Source organism: Lathyrus oleraceus, chromosome 5 (genome assembly GCF_024323335.1).
Source record: "Lathyrus oleraceus cultivar Zhongwan6 chromosome 5, CAAS_Psat_ZW6_1.0, whole genome shotgun sequence".
Classification (NCBI taxonomy): Eukaryota; Viridiplantae; Streptophyta; class Magnoliopsida; order Fabales; family Fabaceae; genus Lathyrus; species Lathyrus oleraceus.
In genome coordinates, this window is record NC_066583.1 from 405,769,442 (window position 1) to 405,784,033 (window position 14,592).

A 14,592-nucleotide genomic window follows, 5' to 3' on the forward strand; every position below is an offset into this window, starting at 1 on the left:
AGGAGTGTAATGCATTCCATAAGGAAAACTCACTGGGGGATAAAAAGTTATGCGTAGGCCAGGCGACGACTTAAAACTGCTGGGGGACACGAGGGATTCCATGAGAATAAATCAACGGAAAGACTCAGTCGGGGAATAAAAGGAACATCTATAGGGGAAACGGGTAAATCAGGATAAAACTAAAATACTCGACCCAAGCAGGAAAAGGCGATCCCACTATGGAAATACGCACCATCAACTCAACTGAAAAAGAAATGATCTTCAACACAGGAGTAACAGAAGTATATTATCCATTACTAGTTACTGGATAAGGAGATAACAAAATCTGGCAGAGAGGACATTTGTTACCGGTTAGGGTAAACATATCAAGGATGACTCGTTGAGGGCAACCATGAGGTGTATTCATTACCAGTTACTGGGTAAAGAATAACTTGCTGGGGAAAATCCAAATAGGATTTACAACTACTGGTTACTGGGCAGAAGACTGCAGAGGAAGAGAATATTTGTCACTGATTAAAGTGAACATATCAAGGATAGACTCAAAGGGGAAGAATATTCGTCATCGATTAAGATGAACATATCAAGGATAGACTCAAAGGGGAAGAATATCTGTCATTAGTTAAGATGAACATATCAAGGATAGACTCACCTAGGGACATTAGGAAGGATATCCGTCACCGGTTAAGATGAACATATCAAGGATAAACTGCCTGAAGAAGTTGGAATTATATCTATCGGATACTAGATAGAATATCATAAAAGAGAATATCCTTCACCGGTTAAGATGAGCATATCAAGGATAAACTCCGAGGGGAATAAGGATTTACAACTACCGGTTACTGGACAGAAGACCCCAAAGATGAGGAAATCAGTCATCGGTTAGGATGAACATATCAAGGATTAACTCTCTGGGGAAAGAAAATAGGGATTACAACTACCTTTTTACTAGGTAGAATACCAAAAAGAGAATATCTATCACCTGTTAGGGTGAACATATCAAGGATAAACTCAAAGCAGGGGAAGAAAATATCCGTCAACGGTTAGGATGAACAAATCAAGGATAAACTTCCTAGGAGACGTGAAAAACGAATCCGCTGGGGAGAAAAGGGGTACTTTTGCCAGGTATTGGGCAAAAGTGAAACACTTGGCAATTGAGAAGAATATTACCAGTTACTGGGTAGTAGACTCTCAAGGGACCAAAAGCATCTATCTAGGTAAGATCTAGAAAGAAACAATTAATCAAAGACTCAACCCAATGAGAATATAACTCAAGGGGAGTGGTTTTATCCAGACTATCAACTAGGGAGGAAACTTAAATAATAATCATCCACAGGGAAGTAACCCAGTGGGGAATGAGAAAGGTTAAATTCTTTATGCTTAGTGGGCTAACACTCTACAATTGAAAAAGGACGTACAAACCAAATCTGCATGGGTAAAAAGTATACCACCGTGGCAGAGGATCAGAGAAACAATGAATCTCAAAGTGCATTATTAATGCAAGAATGTATATGTATTTGTATATAGGGGTGTTCAAATCCAATCCAATCCAAAAAAAAACCGAAAACCGAACCGAAAAAACCAAAAACCAAAAAAAACCATTTTTTTTTGGATATGTTTGGACCACCTTGTAGAATAACCGACCAGTTCGTTCGATTTTCGGTTGGCTGCATGAAAATCGAACTAATCCAAACCGAACCGATATTTATTCATATAGTATTCTCATTAACTCTAATTAATTAAATACAATGCACTGTTACAAATACACATGCTTTTATTATGATTTTCTACAGTTATGTTATTGTTCTGTTGATTCCTGTAATAATTTTCTGAAAACTGTTGTTGTTCGTGCAATGTTGTTGATTTTTGTTCTGTTGCAAAAAAATTAAATTTCTACTGGAAAATTGAATTGTTCTTGAATTTGCAAATCAATAATTGTTCTTGATTTGCTTTTCTACAATGATGATGATTGTTGTTCTGTTACATACAAGAAAATTGAATTGTTGCAAGATTCTAAAGTATATTAAATTCAATTCAATTAAATTCTTTATTGCAATTCTATTGAAATTATATTAAATTTATTGTTGTTCTTTTGTTCAAATCCAATTGTTGACGGAAAATTAAATTGAATTGTTTTCCTGTCATGCAAATTGATTGTTCAAAAAATTCACCAAGGCATGTAAAAAATATTAAATTGTTGCAGGAAAATTCAATTTAATATTTGAAGTGTCATATTGGAAAATTCACCATCCACGGATTCCACGGGCATGTAAAAATTAAATTGGTTTCTTTTATATATATATATATATATATATATATATATATATATATATATATATATATATATATATATATATATATATATATATATATATATAATGTCATATAGAAAATGTTTTTGTCAGAATTTAAAAAAAAATTAAAATTAAAATTATTTTAGATTTAGAAGTAGTGTTTGTTTAAAAACCGAATAAAACCGAACCGAAGTAAACCGTATAAATTGGATCAGATCGGATTGGATTTTTTTATTGTCATCCAATAACCGAACCAAACCGTATGCTCTTTGTATCTTTGGATCGGATGATTGTTTGTCTCAAAACTGATCCAAACCAAACCGCGAACACCCCTATTTGTATATGTATATGATGATTATCCCGACAAAATGATCATAACGGATAGAAATGTCACTGGACTGCGTCATCAATACAGTACTCCGCCAATCCTCACAGGAGGGAAACAACTGCTGGAGAGAATCGGCCACCTCAAAGGCTCAGCCCTGGTTGGGGAAAAGAGGAGGAGATCTGCAGAGGAAACTGCATTATCAATTTTGCGGGGATTTTTAGGTCAACACCATATAAAATGGGAGTCAACCTTGCAGAGGGTCAAAAATACTGCTCAAGAGTTAGGGACAACTCTGATGGCGACTTGCGGGGGAATAAAATTTGTTGAATCTATGCAAACTACTGCGATGATGTGATTACAACTCGAGGGAGGCAATCACAAACTAAGTTAGGGAAACCAACGTAACCCGGTTGGAGATGCTAAAATATTGCTGGGGAATAAACAAAGATCACACCAACTGCTTCGGGAAAACCAATAATACTTCGCATTTAGGGCTTACTATAGCGGTAAATTCATGATCATCAAGCTATGGATAAGCTAGATGTCAACATAATCAAGAGTTGCCACCGCGCTTTTATTATTTCCAAGGGAAAAGGGAGAAGTACGAACAAAACCCAAAAGGTAAGATGTTTTCAAATCAAAACTAATAAAATGCCAGAGATTACAGGTAAGGGGGTTGGTTACACAGAGGGAAGGTGTTAGCACCCAAAGTGTCCTAGGTACTCCTAGGGAGCCCTTTTTGTGTGCATATGTGTTTTTGTATAAAACGATGTTTACAAACAAATAGAATGGGGGGATGAGAAAAGAATTCATTAATTATATTTTTGTGTTTGACAAGACCTTCGGACTTGTGCCTACATACCAACATAAAAATGAGGGATCAAAACCTCATAGTTCGTGGTAATAATTTCAAAGTGGATGCATTACTTTTAACAAAAATTTAAGTTTCAAAGGAACAAGGGCCTAAAAATGGTTCGAATGAGTGTTAGTTCTTTTTGGCTTTTGAAATTTTAAGTCAATTATGGTTAAGTTCATTTACAAAGTTTGATTTAAGAAAATGGGTTTAAAAATGCAATGGCATAAGGCCAAAGTTTCTAGCTTGCAAAATGGTCAAAGTTAAAAAAAAACAAGCACAAGCAAAGAAGATTTTTAAAAGTAGGGAGAGATTTTGAAATTAAAGAAATGGGAAGGAGATGAAGAGACTAATCCTAAGCATAAATTTAAAAGTTAAGAGTTGAAAAGATCTGACAAATGGGCTGCAATCCAATAGACAAGAATGTCATATAGAAACCCAAATTTCCCTTGGACTTTATAATCACACAATAATTAATATACAAACAACAAGTTGAAGAGCAAGGCATCAAATAAAGATAGCCACATCCAAGCTTGACAACCCCATGACCTTCTTCAAGTTTTGCCCATGTAGCAGATGGCTTCAAAGGATGGCATAAGTCACATGTTCAAAATAACAGCTTCATGATGATCATGTTGCAGATGAACTTAAATGGATCTTCAATGATGTATCAGATAAAGTTTCAATCCACAAGTACTTGGTTTCATGAAAGTTGGAATTGGCGAAGTCCTTTGCAAAGGGAGTGTTGCCTAAATTCAAAGTCCGATTGTCTAAGATCAAACCAACAGTCCACACAAGATATTTTTTAGGGGTTTTGTTCTTATTATGTACATTAATGGTCAAAGACCACACAAACAATCACAATATACACAATCACAATATGTCACAAAATATGGTCCAAGTGGACAAAGTGAAAATGACATTAACATAAACAACTTGAATGGTACGATTAATGGCAAATGAATAAAGCTTTAAAAATTATAGTGCATAAAAAGTAAATGGCTTGAAATTAAATGTTAGTTGTTAATGAGTTAGAAGTTAGTATTGCTTTTACTTTGCTTTTGTTTTAAGTCATTCTTTGGAGAACACTCACCCCACTTATCACAAGCATGAATCCTTGAACCAAGACATATTCCAAAGGAAGGAAAAAAGGCCAAGTTTCCACACAATACCATGAAAGAGGGGAGACTTACAATCTCACTAACTAGAATGCTATGCCTTTTTTTGTGTCAAAATTTAGTGCTATGTTAAGCAATCGTAATTGGACTTATGTAGAAGTCAAAACTATTTGAGGTCGGGCAATAGAATTTTGGTGTTACTGCATATTAGAGACATAGTGTGATTAACTATGCTCATGAAACATACCACACGCACAAAAATATATGCAAAGTGGGGGACCTAATCTCATCCATACTGATGTTGATTTTGCAATCAACTAGCCTTAGGATATAGAGACATTATAGGTCCATGACATGAATACATAAAGAATGGGAATGAGATGAAGTGGGAGGGGGAATGGATCAAACACAAATTGGACAAAGGAGGAATTTTACCAAGTTAATATCATTCATTCATTTTGGGAGATGGAATGTAGATTCCATCAATCCCCTAAATCTAATAATCTTAACCTAGCAAAGTCAAATCAACCTTGACCAAGGCCCAACAACACAAGTCAAACTCCCAAAATCAATTAAAATAGCTCTACACAATTAACTTGGCATTTAATCAATTAAATATAATAAAAAATAATGCATTAAATTAAATATGGTTGGTGAATTTCCTAAAACCTCATCAAAACACCAAAGAAATGGCCATGAGATGTATCAGAGGTCAAACAAGGTCAAAGGACCTTGGAGAATTTTTTTTAGAAATTTTGGAAATCCAAAAGTATTTTTAAAAAATTAAAAATATTCACAAAATCAATTAAATCATGAAAAATATTAATAATGATCCAAAAAATAATTTTAAGTCAGAAAATGGAAGAGGATTTTATTTAATTTTTTTGGTGAAACTCTCATATTTTTTGGATCAATATTAAATTTAATATGAATTAATAAAAATAAGAGGAATAAAATGAAAATTCAGATAATCCAAAAAACGAGGACCACTTGATCTCCCTCATTAATTGAGGTGGTAGATCAAGTGGTGAGAAACGTGCGCTCTATGGTACACGCTAGTCAGTGCTCCACACGTTGGGTAATCACAAGCAACGTCCCTGATTAAAACATTTTGAACCAATCCAATGGAAGGTGCCGGTCATCTTCTCCGATAACCCTGGTCGGACTGGTTATTTCATAGCCATAACATAAATGAAAAAGAAGGACATGATCTTATAGAAAAAATGGCATAGATCACAAATATCACCTCAATTTAACCTAACTCCATATATATATTGTAAGAACAAAAATAGTTCTACAATAGATTCCATGATTTTGATGATAACAAAGGATGAAACCAAAAATGGCACCCTAACGAAAAGGTTCTAAGTGTGCAGGGTTCTAAAGAAAGAAGAAATAAATCTGATGATGTCATCAGATGCAATACAAGATCAGATGCAAAATCTCAAGTATCAGAAGCATCTAAAGAGGAATCTCATTCAAGAAGCTCTGACTCTGGACAAAACTACAAAGTATCAGAAGCATCTGAACATGAAGTAAAGTCTAGAAGCTCTGACTCTGAACAAATGCCTTCTGTAAATTCTGAAGTTATCAGCGCCATCTGAACTTTCAAGAAATAACATCAGAAGCAAGATTCTCCAGATACACAAAGACTCTAATCAGAATTGTTAATCATGATGAAGTAACGTTTAAGCCAAGTTAAAGTTCTGCAAATGGATTTCCTCAATTAGAAAGAGACGTTAATCTCCACTTCCAAGAGAGAAGATACTACTTGTGGTAAGTAGTCACTTCTAAGTGAAAAAGTCTACTGCAGAAGCTATAAATGGAATGGCGTAACTACATCTCAATATCCAACAGATTCAACGCTACTTCAACTCTACTTCAACTCCTATAAATAGAGAAGAAATCAACATTCAGTAAACAAGAAATCACTAGCCAAAACTATACTGAAATTATATCACGCTCAAGAAAAACATCTTTGTTCTTCAAAGAATTTCACTAAGCTTTTGCTTATCAAGTGAAAAATTTGTTCTTAAGTTTGTAATATTTGCTTTCTTAGAAGCACTCTAGATTACACATCTTGTATCTAATTTTTATTTGATTTCCTCAAGTGACTCTTTGTAGTCTGTAGACTTGAGAGGACTAAGAGATTTTCTTCTCTTTTAGGGGTTGTTTGTAATCTTTCAAGATTAGTGGATTAAGTCCTTGTTGAAGGCGAAATCACCTTGGCCGGGTGGACTGGAGTAGCTTTGTGTTATAAGCGAACCAGTATAAAATCATTGTGTGATTTCATTTTGCAAAAGCGCTTATTTTTCAAACAATTCAAACCCCCCTTTCTTGTTTTTCTCACCTTCAATTGGTATCAGAGCTCCGGCTCTGTTATTGATTTTCAAATCAAACACTTAACCGTGTAGAGAGATCCAGTGCGAGAAAAACAAATGGCCCACTCAAATGAGAAAGATTCTTACAATGCCAAGCCTCCTGTTTTTGATGGAGAAAAGTTTGATTACTGGAAAGATAGAATCGAAAGTTTCTTTCTGGGTTATGATGCTGACCTCTGGGACATTGTCACAGATGGATACAAACCTCCAACCTTAAATGGAGCTGAAGTTCCCAGAAGCAAAATGTCAGAAGATCAGAAACGTGAGTTCAAAAATCATCACAAGGCCAGAACAATACTTCTAAATGCTATATCATACAACGAATACGAAAAGATCACCAACAGAGAGACGGCTAAAGATATACTTGACTCTCTGAAGATGACCCATGAAGGAAACTCCCAAGTCAAGGAGACGAAGGCTCTGGCGTTGATCCAGAAATATGAAGCCTTCAAGATGGAAGATGACGAAGCTATAGAAGCTATGTTTTCCAGATTCCAAACTCTTATTGCAGGTCTTAAAGTGCTAGACAAAGGATACACGACCGCAGATCATGTTAAGAAGATAGTCAGAAGTCTGCCAAAGAAATGGAGACCAATGGTTACTGCTCTGAAGTTATCAAAGGATCTGAACAATATCAGCCTTGAAGAACTTGTTAGTTCTCTCAGAAGCCATGAGATAGAACTAGAGGAGGATGAGCCTCAGAAAAGGAACAAGTCAGTGGCGCTGAAGTCCAGACCTGAAAGACGGAAGTCAGACAGAACCAAAGCTCTCCAGGCAGAAACTGCAGATATTGACGACTCTGAACCTGAAGACTCTGATGATGAAGAAGAACTGTCCTTACTAACCAGAAGAGTTAAGCAACTCTGGAAAAGAAGGAACAACAACAACTTCAGAAGATCAAGACCCAGAGGGGATAGATCAGAGTCAACTTCAAAAGGTAAACCTCATAAAGATATTACCTGTTTTGAATGTAAAGAAACAGGTCATTATAGAAATGAATGCCCCAAGCCGAAGAAAGATAACTCTAAGAAAGAAAGCTTCAAGAAAAATGCCTTCAGAACAAAGAAGGGATTAATGGCCACCTGGGACGATAGTGAATCAGGATCATCAGAATCTGACTCTGATGAACAAGCCAACGTAGCATTTATGGCTACCACATCCAGCAGCTCAGATGAAGAATCTGAAGAGGTATTTTCTGAACTTTCTAGATCTGACTTAGAATCATGTTTATCAGAAACTCTTACCTCTCTTCAGAAATTAAAACAAAAAGTTAAAAGCATTAAAGGCCTTCTTAAAGCAAAATCTGAAGAATGTAGTGAACTTGAGACAACAATTCTAGCACATGAAGATACAATCAAATCTTTAACGTTAGAAAGAGATGGAGCTAAAACAAAAAGCTTAAAATTAGAAGAAGCGTTGTCTCAAGCACCACAAACTTCAAATGAAATTATTTATAAATATGAAGAAGCCTTTCAGAAGTTTCTGAAGAGTGGAATAGATAGGAGTATTATGGCATCCATGATTTATGGAGTAAGTCAGAATAATAAAAGGGGAATTGGGTATGATTCTGATTCTGATAAAACTTCTACCAGTAACCAAATTAAATCACCTTTTTCATACCACTATACACACACACACAAGAACACAAATTTAAAAATGCTAGAAGACCCAAAGTTGTAAGAAACTCTGGGAAAACTAATCTGAAAGGACCCAAGAGATTCTGGGTACCGAAAGATAAGATTATCTATGTTGCAGATATCCTATGCAGCAAAGTTCAGACACCAGTCATGGTACCTGGACTCTGGATGCTCGCGACATATGACGGGAAGAAAGTCTATGTTCCAAAGCCTGGAACTTAAAGACGCTGGCTTTGTAGGCTTCGGAGGAGATCAGAAAGGAAGGATCAGAGGCTCCGGAACTATTGGTAATGGTACTCTTCCCTCTATATCTGATGTTCTTTATGTAGAAGGATTAATGCATAACTTGTTATCCATAAGTCAATTAAGTGATAACGGTTATGATGTAATCTTTAATCAAAAAACGTGTAAAGCCATTAGTCAGAACGATGGCTCTGTCCTTTTCACAGGCAAGAGGAAAAACAACATTTATAAAATAAATCTTTCTGATTTAAAAGATCAAAATGTTAAATGTTTAATGTCAGTTCACGAAGAGCAATGGGTATGGCATAGACGCTTAGGCCACATTAGCATGAGGAAACTTTCTCAGCTAACTAAACTTGAGTTAGTCAGAGGCTTACCTAAACTGAAGTTTTCTTCAGATGCTCTGTGTGAAGCTTGTCAGAAAGGAAAGTTTTCAAAAACATCTTTTAAAAAGAAAAATGTTGTTTCTACCTCCAAGCCTCTGGAGCTTCTTCACATTGACTTATTTGGTCCTGTGAAAACAGCATCAGTCAATGGAAAGAAGTATGGACTAGTAATCGTTGATGATTACAGCCGCTGGACATGGGTAAAATTCCTAAAGCACAAGAGTGAGTCTCACTCTGTATTCACCAGTTTCTGTTCTAAAGTGCAAAAAGAATTTGACTCTAAAATTGTTAGAGTCAGAAGTGATCATGGTGGAGAATTTGAAAATAAAGATTTTGAAGAACTATTTGATTCTAATGGAATATCCCATGATTTCTCCTGCCCTAGAACTCCACAACAAAATGGAGTTGTAGAGAGGAAGAATAGGACACTCCAAGAAATGGCCAGAACCATGATCAATGAAACAAATGTAGCAAAGCACTTTTGGGCAGAAGCTGTAAATACAGCGTGTTACATTCAGAATAGAATCTCTATTAGACCTATTCTGGAAAAGACTCCCTATGAACTGTGTAAGGGAAGAAAACCCAACATTTCATATTTTCATCCTTTTGGATGCATTTGCTTTATATTAAATACTAAAGAACATCTGAACAAGTTTGATTCCAAAGCACAGAAAGGTATTATGTTAGGATACTCAGAACGCTCTAAAGGCTACAGAGTATACAACACAGAAACCAAAATTGTGGAGGAATCAATTCATGTTAGATTTGATGATAAGCTTGACCCTGAAAAGTCAAAGCTAGTTGAAAAGTTTGCAGATTTAGAGATCACTCTGGTAGAATCTGAGAAAACTCCAGAAGCAACTGTCACTCCAGACTCTGAAGAAATTAAATCTCCAGACATTCCAAGGAAAGTTAAAAGTCGTATTAACGTATCTGAAGATTTGATTTTGGGAAACAAAGATGAACCTGTTAGAACCAGATCTACCTTCAGAACTTCTGAAGATATTCCTCTGGGACTAGTGTCTCTGATTGAGCCTACGTCCTGTGATGAAGCTCTTCAAGATAACGATTGGGTGGCAGCTATGCAAGAAGAGTTAGATCAATTCTCCAAGAATGATGTCTGGGATCTCGTTCCTAAACCCAGAGGCACTCATGTCATTGGAACCAGATGGGTTTTCAGAAACAAACTGAACGAGAAAGGAGAAGTTGTCAGAAACAAAGCACGACTGGTAGCTCAAGGTTATAGTCAACAAGAAGGTATTGATTATAATGAAACTTTTGCTCCAGTCGCAAGGTTAGAGTCTATTCGTCTTCTTGTATCATTTGCTATTAATCACTCTATAAAATTATACCAAATGGATGTCAAGAGTGCATTTCTTAATGGTTATATTTCAGAAGAAGTGTATGTTAATCAACCTCCTGGTTTTGAAAATTCAAACTTTCCAGAACATGTTTTCAAACTTAAAAAATCTTTATATGGACTAAAACAAGCCCCCAGAGCTTGGTATGAACGTCTGAGCAATTTTCTTCTGGAACAAAATTTTATCAGAGGGAAAGTTGATTCTACACTCTTCTGTAAAAACCTTAATAATGATCTCATGATATGCCAAATTTATGTTGATGATATTATTTTTGGTTCTGCTAATATCTCTGTTTGCCAAGAATTTTCTAAGTTAATGCAGGCAGAATTTGAAATGAGTTTAATGCAAGAACTAAAGTTCTTTCTGGGAATTCAAATCAATCAAACTCCAGAAGTCACGTACATTCATCAAAGCAAGTACATTAAAGATGTTCTGAAGAAGTTTGATATGTCTGAATGCAACTCTGCAAAGACTCTTATGCACCCAACTTGCATTCTGGAGAAGGAAGAGGTAAGCAACAAGGTTTGTCAGAAGCTCTATCGAGGTATGATAGGCTCTCTTCTCTATCTGACTGCTACTCGTCCTGATATTCTCTTTAGCGTCTGTCTTTGTGCCAGATTCCAATCAGATCCTAGAGAATCTCATTTAACAGCTGTTAAGAGAATTCTTAAGTATCTGAAAGGAACTCCTAACCTGGGCCTGATGTATGAGAAAACATCAGAGTATAGGATTTCTGGTTATTGTGATGCAGATTATGCAGGAGATAGAATAGAACGAAAAAGTACATCTGGAAATTGCCAGCTTCTGGGAAACAATCTAATCTCCTGGGCTAGCAAAAGACAGTCAACAATTGCTCTATCAACTGCAGAAGCAGAATATATCTCAGCATCACTGTGCACAACTCAGATGCTCTGGATGAAACATCAGCTAGAAGATCTTCAAATATTTGAGAGTAACATTCCTATCTTTTGTGATAATACTGCTGCTATTTGTTTAAGTAAGAATCCCATTCTACATTCCAGAGCCAAACACATAGAAATAAAACATCATTTTATTAGAGACTATGTTCAGAAAGGGATAGTAACGCTGAAGTTCATTGATACAGAACATCAATGGGCAGATATCTTTACTAAGCCTCTAGCTGAAGATAGATTTCTTTTTATCTTAGAAAAACTGAACATTAAAAATTGCCCTGAGTAAAATTTGGCTCTGAACATGTAAAATGAGACTCTGATAAAAACAAATACACTTCTGCCTCTGACTCTGATACTTCTACCAAGTTAAGAAGATATCTGAGTTAGAAATCTTCAGAAATCCTTTGGTATTCCTGAAGATCAGATACATCAACACGTGGGGAACATGCGTCTAACCCTAGAACTTCTAGACAGCTGTCAAAAGAAATCAAAGGTCAGAACGCTTGAAATCTCCTCGAGCAGTGTGCTTACTGTTGGGATTAGACATTCATTTATTAGCTATAATCATTTTTCCCCCTAGCGTGCAAATCTTGTGTTCTGTTCCAACGCAATTAAATGTGTCGTTTTGCATGTGTTTTTACCCTTAGGTATATAAACACTTTTCTCACATTTCACACACTTATCACTCTTCACTCACTCTTAAACCCTAAACCCTCTCTCGAAGTTTTCTCTGCAACCTCCTTCAGTTCTTCATCTTCTTCATCAATTTTCTTCATGAATCCTCAAGAGCAAGAAGTTTTTAACTTCTCCCAACAAATGGAAGCCGCTTCTAATCCCCAAACCTCAAACACTCAAACACCCATGGTTATAGACGTTACCACGACCCCAGTCTACAAAGAACCTCACATTCTTGAACGTGAACAACACATAAACCTTTCAACTCCCTTTGAAGGTTTAGATGTACTGTGTGAATCACTGGTGGATTTTGAGAATTTAAGAAGAAATGGTGTTGATCTTACTGAAGATCTTCACAAGCAAGGTTGGGAAACCTACTTCAACAGATTGTATGGTCCAATCTATCCTCTTCTGGTGAAAGAGTTCTGGAGATGTGCAGATGCTGATGACCAGTTCATTGTCTCGTTTGTTCTGGGTGTGAAGATTGTCATCACTGAAGCATCAATTGCTTCCTTGCTAAACATGGAGAAAGCTGGAGGTAAAAGGATTTACAACATTCCTCCAAGGTCCAAGCGCATCACAGAAGTCATTAACCCTACAATCTTCAAAGCAAATGTTGAAGGAAACCCCTCTAAGAACAAGGAGCTTCATCAGAACCTCCGAGTTTGGCTGAAGATTATTCTGGGAACAATCCATCATCGTCCAGCCTCCAACTCTTCAGATTACATAAATGCTGACCAGAAATGCATCCTCTACTGTATTCAGAAGGGTATTCCAATCAACCTCCCTGTTCTCCTCTTCAGATATCTGAGGGATTCAGTCAGAGAAACGAGGAATAACATGAAGCCCAGATCCTACATTCCTCTGGGTAGATTGCTCTCTGACATCTTCATTGAGCATGGGCTGGTAGATGCTCTGGAGAAGACCAGATGTATGGATGATCTGGCAATTGATGTGGGAAAGCCTCTGAATGCCAAAAATCTGAGGAGTACGGGAATCATCAAAGACATCAGAGTCAAGCCCACTATGGATGTGACCTGGGAAGCTCTGAAGGATCAGAGGAAGATGCCTCATGGCCTTGAAAGGTTCTTCAAGAATGAACCCAGAGATGCCATTGCTATCTACCTTCAGGATCGTCTGGATGAAGGCATTGATATTTCTGATTTCCGCCTTGAAGACTGTCTGGACTCTGTAGAAGATTTGGTCAGATACAAAAGAGGTCTTTCTGAGAAGAAGATAGCTGAGGAAGCAAGGAAGGCAAAGAAAGCCAGACTTGGAGAAACCTCTGGCACCAAAGCTTCAGCACCTCTGAATGTCTCTTCTGGTAAGTCTATTCCTCCTGTCTCTTCTGAATCTATAATGGCTTCCTCTAACCCTCTCTCCTCTCAACCAATATATACCACCGCTGAAATACCACCCTCAACCACCAGAACCTCTCAACCTCCACCTGTTCTAAAAATTGCTCGTAATTTCACAACAACCTCTGACCCTAATCAACTATATCACCACAGCTCTTCCTCATCCTCTGAATATGAATCACCCCCTTACCTTTCCCCTTCTTCTGACCAAGAGTTCTCTGAACAAGAGTCCTCTGACCAAGAACACTCTGACCCAAACTCCCCAACAATAGCTGAAATTTATGCTAAAAATTTCGCTCCACAACCCTCAACACAATCTGAAGTAACCTCACCCCTCCAAACTTCACTTCCACCACAACAAACAACAACCTTACCATCTGAAACTCAACCATCTGATCCCTTCACCTCTAATATCACTCCACCATTTATTCCCGCTGTACCTGAACCAGACTCTGACCCTTTAGACCTAAATCCACTATATGCTTCATCCCCTAGTCTTCAACCAGACGCAGATTCTGAACTTCAAGCAGAATCTGAACCTCAACAAACTGAACCTCAACCTCTAAATCTCAGCCCTCAAAACTCTCCACCTCATTCACCTGAACCTGAACCTGAACTTACCATACCTACCCTTGAGGAGGCCATTATACAGGTTGCAGAAGCTTCAGTCCAGAAGATCAAGTCTCTGGCTAAAAACTCTGAAGTTAGTGATGATCCTAAATCTGTTAGGACACACTGGAACAGAGTCATTAGTTGGATGACCTCTGAGTCTTATAGGCTGAAGAGTATCTCTGAACAAGTCAGAAATGGCTACATCAGAGACTCTGAGGAAAGACTCCAAGAGAGACTGGCTAGAGAAGCTGAGGCCAGAAGGTTAGAGGAAGAAAGATTGGCTAGGGAAGCTGAAGAAGAAGCAAAGAGGTTGGAAGAAGAACGCCTGGCAAAGGAAGCAGAACTTCTAAGGATTCAGGAAGCTGAAGCCAAGGCTCAGGCAGATGCAGAAGCCCAAGCTGCTGCTGAAGCTGAAGCTCAGCAGGCTCTGATTCA